Here is a 9,073-nt window from a genome sequence, read left to right as displayed (position 1 = left end):
ACTTCCTATGCATTTGGGCCGCATTCTCACTCCTTGAATCCATCCCTCTTCTCACTCTGAGAATGGCCTTTGGGTCCCAGAAGTGAAATGAAAATCGAAGAATGTAAAACTGTTAAAGACACCCCTGTGAAACCGCAGTGTGAGAGACAGCATACTTGGTTGTGAGCAGCGGTGGTCTGGGGTATTCGCAGGCCTGTTTTCTGGGCTGAAATGCTGGCCCAACCTTAGCATAACCTTAGGCAAGTGACAGAATCTGTCTTGGCCTTTTTTCTTCATTCTGTTGGATTTGATGACATGTGTTTGGGCATGAGAAGTTAAAGAACAAAGGAAAAAAAAGTCCTGGATAATTAGTTGACCATAAACTCAATATTAGTCTGTGGAATGATGTAACTCTGATAGAAGTAAGGTGATGTTAGACTTCTTAAGGAATGAGCTATCCGTTCTCCTTTGTTCTGCTCTGATCAGATTGCCCAAAATGCAAAGATTCATTCTGAATTGTGCTTTTAGAGGGCATATCCAGGAAAGAGAATCTGTGAGAGTGAATGAGAAAACTACAAATCAGGGAGATACGTGATTGGAACAAAGGACACCAGGGGAGAAGATTAGATTTATTTTATTACAACAATAGTTAACAAACATGGCTACAACTTAGTACATACTTGCTTCATGCTAGGCACTGTCCTGGGAACTTCGAATGCACCGTTTTATTTAACTGTCACAACTTGGTCTGAGGGAAGCCACGCAGGTGTGTGTATGCACACGTGTGTACAGCCCTGCAGTGAAACTGATGAAACAGACTTGGTGAGTTAGGCAACTATGTTTAACATCACCCAGTAAAGAGTAGAAGGCGCCTTGGATTTAAACCATGTCCCTCTGACTGAAATCCTGGCCCCTAACTCATGACTGCCACAGGGTAGGACAAGAGTCTTCAGGTCCTACAGAGCATTCAGAGGGGCTCTGTATCTAGCAGCAGGACCAGGACCTAGGGGTGAAAGTCATTTATTTGGTGATAGAATACACCTGACTTATAAACATTTTATTTATTTATTTTTAGAGAGAGGGGAAGGGAGGGAGGAAGAAGAGAGGGAGAGAAACATCAATGTGTAGTTGTTTCTCCAGCGCCCCCTACTGGGGATCTGGCCTGCAGCCAGGCATGTGCCCTGACTGGGAATGGAACCGGCAACCCTTTGGGTCACAGGCCGGCACTCAATCCACTGAGCCACACCGGCCAGGGCTAAACTTCTTCACAAATTATGCTTCAAGACAATTGGATGGGCTGTGTCAATAGAGTCAGTGTCCTCTGGATTGACTGAAGGCATCGAGATAAAAGCAAGGTGAATATTTGCCTGGGTTATCTTTATGGTCATTCATGCACAGTACAGAGTGGGTCAGATGGTCTCCAAGGTCCTCTCAACCCTAAGGGTTTGCGATCCTTCAATTGGCAGGTTTTAGTGTGTTTTAACAGTTGACTCTCTGAAGATTCTATAAAGCATGCAGAATTTCTCTTGATTAAAATAGATGTTATCAGCCTCTCTCAGATTCTAAGGGAAACAATAAATAAATTGAAGTAAAAACCACCATTTATTGATTCTTTTAGGCACTAAGTGCCATACATACTTCAGTCACCACAACTTCTTCTGAAATCTATTTTATAATCATTTATTGTATAAAGGGGTAGGGGAACTGAGTTTACATTAAGTTCCTAAGTATAGTGGGTAGCAGAAGAAAAATTGGAGCCCTAGCCTGTTTGTGGCTAAAGCCTCGTTTCTCACCATTCTGTTATACCCCTTCCTTCCAAATGGTAAAACTTACCCATTATTGATGGTAAATCTGAGTCTTAATTGAAAGAATCTCTCATGGAGTAATGATTTTCTAGGTGCTTTGTGTTCTTAATGAAACTAAAAAACTTCAGTTAATACTCACAATGGCCCTCTTAAATAGTTATTATTACTATTATTTTATAAATACAAAAAAACTGAAAAGCAAAAAGTAATGAAGACATTTCCCTTTGTCCCTTTTGTGATAACTGGCAGGACCGGAATACCTTCTTAAATCCAGATGTCCTTGCTGTGGACCTCTGTGACTTGGCCCATAGGCCTGGGCAAGGTCACAGTTAGGAGGCTAAATGACTTGCTTGGACTCTCAGTACTGGACAAATCTGAACCTAGAATCCAGTTTTTGAACCTTAGTGAATTCTTGTTTTTTCCACCCCAGCAATGTTGACCATAAAAAGTCAATAAACTGTGTGGCTCTGTCTATTATGATTAGCATTTCAAATCTCATTTTCCCATTCATTTATCCTATCTATCTAAATGGAGTAAGTGTTTGCTATGTGGCATTACTACACAAGTTGCTTACAGGAAGCAGTTTGGGGCAAATCTCAGAGAAAGGAGAATCTGTGCCTTGCTGTAACACAGAACTCAAATCCAGAGAAGATCCCTTCCCACCAACAGAGAAATTGATAGCAAAAGATGACTTTCTTCTGCTGAGTTCAGACTCAGCTCTTGAACTCAGCAAAAGAAAACTAGGGAGTGAAATGATTTCTGAAGCCCATTTTGAAAGGGGAGCAGTATTTCTTTCTCTGGATTTTGTGAAGCATGGAAAAAATTATTAGACATATAAGGGAGACAGGGTCAACCAGTTGAATGCCCATGATTTACTTCAGCCTTCTGCACATCCCATAAGTGAAGAGTTTATCTCAGGGACTGGAATGGAATGCAAAGTAAGCTCAGTGGTCCAGTGAGCTGTCAAAATAGGTGAGTTAGCTTCAGCCTCGTGGCCAGAGTCTGAAGAGGGAAAATAGCCATTTTTTTCTCTGCCACGATATTGAGGAAAACCTCAGGTTCAGGACATCTGGGTGATTTTTATATCTAGCACAATGCTTCCTAAAAGGTGACTTTGTAGCTTTGGCGTCCTCCAAATGTTCGTACCTAATGCTTATGGTGATTGAAAAGGTTCTCAAAATATTGCAGGTGGTACATTAATCTAACACTAAGAAAGGTGAATCACAGGATGAGAAAATTATTTTCATTTTAATTTTCTTTCAATTCTTCAGGTCAAGTTAAAGAGAAATTCCCAGTTTGGGGCTAATAGATCTTTAACACCTAATTTTATCCTCCATTTTTAACAAAGAAAAAAATAGGTCTCATACAGAGAGTCTTGGACCAGCAAGAATATCTACAAGGATTCAATAAAATGTAATTGTCTCTATTGGATTTAATTTTAAAGATAGAATCAATACTCATTATTTGCAGATTTCATATTTGAGAATTCACCTCCTTGCTAAAACTTATTTGCAATCCCCAAATCAACACTTGCAGCAACTTGCTGTCATGTGTGAACACATGCAGAGTGGTGAACAAAGGACTGAATCACCCTGCTCACATGTTCCCAGTGGGGTTGAACACGGTGGTGCTCTGCCTTCTTGTTTCAGGTCTAATGCTAAAAAAAAAAAAAAAAAAAAAAAAAAAAAAAAAAAAAAAAAAAAAAAAAAAGTAGGCTTTTCACGGTCCATTGAGAGCCATATATATATATATATATATATACATACATATATATGTATGTATATATATGTATATATATATGTGTATATATATATGTATGTATATATATATATATATTCATTTTTGTGGGATTTTATTGTTAGTGATGTTTCTGTCTAATTCGGTCCCTAAGCACAGTGCTGAAAGTGCTATCTTTTGTTCCTGAGCAGAGGAAAGTGCCTGACAGAGAAAATGTGTGTGTCACATAGGCCTCATTCAGGCATGAGGTGGAGTGAATTGAACATTAGTGATCAACAGTATAGATTAAACCAACAATATGTGTTAATTCAACAGTACATATTAAATAAGGTGTCTTAAAACAGAAACTCATACAAAAAAAGGTTATATATCAATGAAATTGTGTGACCTGAAGCTTGTGGGAACCTAACCCTGTATTTCCCCTACGTGCAATGGGTTAGTATTTGCCATCCCTGTGTTTGTGGACACTTTGTAGTACATATCTTCCCAAGTAATGAGAATTGAATATACTTCTATTTTAGGCAAGTGATTTGAACCTTCCATTTTTGATGGTCCTAGTTAAAGTATCCTTTAAAATAAATGTAACTTTTTTAAAAAGCAAATTTAAATAAAACCCAGCAAATTGCATATAAATAGTACAGGTTGTTTACTCTTATAGCCAAAATTTGAAAGCAAAAAGGTAAAGTCAAGTTTGGGGTCACCTCTCTGCTTTTTGAGTAACCTGCCAAAATATTTAATCAATCCTTGAGCCTCACTGCCCTTATCTCTAAACTGACTAACCCTTTTCGCATAGCCAGGTGCTTCTGAGAAAACAAATAGAGGAACATTTCGAAACCTATAAACAACCTTACCAATATGAATGAGAAATTGTCACAATCATTGCTATTCTCTCGATGACAAATTGTGAGGATTACCAGCTCCTCTGAGCTCCTCTACTACTGCAGTTCCATCTGTCAGAGAGACAGAGAGAGAAAGCATATTTGGTATGCCCCCCCACCTTCTTTACCCACTAATAATGAAAAAATAATGACCTTTTTTCCCATGTTGGTGAATATTTTTCCTGTCAACTTTGATATGCTCATAATGTGGGCAGACAGATTATTTATGACCAGGGAAATTAAATATTATTTCATTTCTCCTAATACAATCTGTGGCGTCTCCCTGCTCCCAATTCCTCCCCATTAAGGTTATTGTCTTTTCTGCTCCAATTGGCTGCGTGCTGTTGGGTTGTCACAGCACTGGCAGAATGCTCCAAGCATAATGGAGGTGGGAGAAATGGTGTAATTTGCAAGGCTGCCTTTCCCGTCTCTTCTAAATGAAGACATTTGGTCCCTGCGAGTCAAAACCCATTTTGATGAGTGTAGATGCATTTGGACTAATGGAACAGGACAGCTAGGGTGTAATAGATTTCCTGAACTGGGTTTTCTTACTCAGAATCACGAATTTCAGAACTGGGAGGGTCATTGAAGGCCATCCGTTTCACATCTCTGACTTTGCAAGTGGGGAAACTGAGGAGCAGAGAAGGGGGTTCATTCAATGAAATCTCTGGTGAAAGAGCAGTGTTTTCACTGCCAACCCCCATTCCAATAATTATTCTGGTCTCTGACTTGCATCCTTTGCAGGGGCCATGCCTCTACTAAGTGCTCAGAGATACGATCACATTTTATAAGGTCCAGAGTCAGGTCTCTTTCCCAAACATGAAATGTCTTCCTTGGCTCTGTGCCCTTGATTGATCTACCCCCTCAAGCAATTTAGATGGCACTGCTCCTCAAGGGGTGGGCTGGGGCTTTGCTAGGTTTGCGTGGCAGCAGCTCCTCCTTCTGCCCAACCTTGCCTTCCTCCCCTGCTTTTCCTAGGTATCAGTTCCTAATATCAAACCCCTGCAGGTCAAACCCCATCTTAGTACCTTCTTCAGGAGAACTCAGCCTGTAGCAGTGAGGAGGTGAAATGTGGGGTGAGATTCTTTTCTCCCCGTGTCTCCTGTGCACTTCACACCTGCAATGTGCCCAAACTGGTACAGGTCCAGTGGGCAAAATGCAGTTCCTGCCAGCTCACAGATCCTCACCTGGTGGTAGAGATTGACGAGTAGAAATCATTATGCTGAGCTGCTACTAAATCCAGTCCACTGTTACCGCTTGAGTAGACTTGTACAATGTGGACCTTGCTTGTATCCCACCTCCCAGCTTCCTCTATTTATTCTTCCAGATAAAAGCCCAAATTGGATGATGTCACTTCTTGGCTCAAAATCCCTCAGGGAAGCACTGTTGCAGTTCAAATAACACCCCAGTTTTTTTCTTTAGCCCCAGCCTGTTCCCCCAATGTCACTTCTTTCTAATTTATTATGCCTTAGTCACATTTACCTGTTTTGAGTTTCTCAAACCCATATGTTCTCCTCATCTCAGAATCTCTATACCTGCTTATTCCTCCACCCAGAACATTGTCTCCCCGTCTTCCCTGAGTTGCTGACACATCTCATCCTTGACAGCTTGTTTTATCTGTCATCTCCTCAAGGGCATAGAGTTTTGTAGGTTCTACACTACAGACCCTAAGAGGAGCTGGTCACATGGCTAGTCCTCATTGATTTGTGTATTTATTCTAATTATTTGATGGTAGTTGTCAGTAATGGACCATAAGTGAAGGAAGGCCTTTTCTAATTTGCACAAAGCTTCCAACTGGGCATGAAAAGTGGAAAGGACATTCACTTCCCCAGCCATCGATCGACTTCAGCCATGGGGCAACATTTATTCCCTTCATATTATATGTTACCATTTTATTTGTATATTCATTTGCTTGTTTACTTTAGTCTTTGTCTGCTCTATTAGATTATAAGCACCAAGTAGTTAAAAATATTTTTTTCACCCACAAGTATACAATCTGCCTTGTATAGTACCTGACAAATAAAAAGTACTCAATAAATATTTGCTTGGGAAAAAATTATGTTGCATAAACCAGAAAAGTGGATGGGTGGCATTTGAGCTAAACTGTGAAGTAAGAATAGGATTTTAAAATGACTCTGTGGAAAAGAGGCATTTTTGGTGATGGTGGGGAACAATTCTTCATCTGTAAAATGGGACAAAAATCACCTACGTTAAAGTAATGTGCTCATGAATGTAAAGTGTGAGCACAATGCCTGGCATGGCAACACCCAAAGAGACTGCTGTTAGCGTTATCAGCATTCCCTTCCTGTGGTTAATGCACAGCAGGAACATTACTCTCATCCATTGAAAAGTACGGTGTTATATAAAGATATAACATCAACGTTTATAATCAGCTCGCATGGTTTGGAGAATTCTCTGGAGGAATTTGGATTTTATAACTTTTGAAGTCCTTCCCAGCCTTGCAATTTACATTGAGGCAGTGAAAAAATAGACTTCACAGAAAATTAAGCACATCACATCGCCCAGGCTGCTGGGATGGTGACAGAAACCACTTGCCGCATTTCTTTTTCTTATGGCATTTTGCTCTCCCCACTATTGCCATGTTCTGCTGAACAAGTGCCCCTGGGAGGCCAAAGGAACTCGGACAGGGTCTGCCTCACCAACGATAGCGGCTCTCTTGAAACCGCGTATACCAAAGGAAGGATGTTCAATAGCAAATTTTTAGTAATTCCCCTTTACATCTCCAGAGCTAGGGAGTCATTGGTCCTCAAAACACTTTTGAAACATTCCCCTGCTTTCAGAAGAAAAACATTACCTGCTTCAAAATCCCCATGTTCATAGTGCGTCCTCAAAGTTGAGGTCACTTGCTATTTTCTTCCAAGTAGCGGATCGCCCTTTCATTTCTCTCTTTTTTTTTTTTTTAGGTCAGAGTATTTTTTTTGTATTGAATATATTCTGTTAATACATTGTACTTTCCAAAAAGAACAAAGCAAAAATAAAACCAACTGAGATTTTAACAACTTCCAAACCTCCACTAGAAAATGAAATGGTGTTGGCAAAGCTTTGGGTTGTTAAATGATTTAGATAGCAGAGAAAATGTGGGTGGCAGAATGAAAAACAAATAGAAATTTAAAGTTATTAAAAGCACTTCCCTGTCATCAGATTGTGTTTAACTATTCATTTTCTTATGATTAGACTAAGTCTCCACAGTTAAATCAATAAACCTAAGAATTTTACCTTTTTACTAGAGCAAAATTCTCTAACATGGCTGAATAAGCCTTTGCCCACAGGTAACTTTGTATCTTTGTTTTGAGGGAATTTTTCAGGACCCTAACAAGAAAGCATTCTAAGTGGAAACACAATGCTGTCTATAGCAACACTGATTCTGCTGGGTTCTGCGTGCCAAACAATTAGGTTGCTGTTCTCATAATGTCCCCAATCATGCTTCTCTTCTTCCAGAGGCCGCACAAAGTGAGCCTCATTCACATAGTAAATGAATCAGAGAACCGTACAAAAACAGCAGTCTATTTTTTTTTTTACTTCAAATCCCAAGAGGTTGATGAAGCATCCTGCCCTTTTTGATGGTATAAAGCACAAGAAGCTCTGACCAGATCTTTACTCTGTCAGAGATATCCCCAAAGCTCTAGGAACAAATGGGATCTAATCAAAATAAAAAGCTTCTACATGGCTAAAGAAAACAGCATTAAAATGAAGAGAACCAACTGTATGGGAAAACATATTTGCAAATGATACCTCGGACAAGGGTTTGATCTCCAAAATATATAAAGAACTCACATGACTCTACTCCAGGAAGACAAACAACCCAATTTAAAAAGTGAGTAAAGGACTTGAGCAGACACTTCTCCACGGAGGACATACAGAGGGCCCAGAGACATATGAAAAGATGCTCAGCATCACTAGCCATCAGAGAGATGCAAAATAAAATCACAATGAGATACCATATCACACCAGTGAGAATGGCCATCATAAACAAATCAACAAACAAGCATTGGAGAGGTTGTAGAGAAAAGGGAACCCTAGTACACTGTTGGTGGGAATGCAGACTGGTGCAGCTACTAGGGAAAACAGCATGGAATTTCCTCAGAAAACTAAAAATGGAACTGCCTTTTGAGCCAGCAATCCCACTGCTGGGATTATACCCTAAGGATCCTGAAACACCAATTCAAAAGAACCTATGTACCCCAATGTTCATAGCAGCACAATTCACAATAGTCAACTGCTGGAAGCAACGTAAGTGCCCATCAGTAAATGAGTGAGTCAAAGAACTGTGGTACATTTACACAATGGAATACTACATAGCAGAAAGAAAGAAGGAGCTCCTACCCTTCACGACAGCATGAATGGAACCAGAAAGCATTACACTAAGTGAAATAAGCCAGATGGTGAAAGAGAAATACCATAAGATCTCACCTATAAGTGGAACCTAATCAACAAAACAAACAAGCAAACAAAATATAACCAGAGACATGGAAATAAAGAACAAACTGACAGTAACCAGGGAGGAGAGGGGAGGGGAATAATGGGGGAAATAAGGTGAAGAGTTGTCAAGGTACATGCATAAAGGACCCATGGACAAAGCCAAAGGGGATAGGTTTGAGGGTGGGTGGCGTGGATGGGTGGGGCCGGGGGTGGAAGGGTGAAAATGGAGACAGC

The sequence above is a fragment of the Desmodus rotundus genome, chromosome 1 (genome assembly GCF_022682495.2).
Source record: "Desmodus rotundus isolate HL8 chromosome 1, HLdesRot8A.1, whole genome shotgun sequence".
NCBI lineage: Eukaryota > Metazoa > Chordata > Mammalia > Chiroptera > Phyllostomidae > Desmodus > Desmodus rotundus.
Note: the sequence above shows the minus strand (reverse complement) of the source record.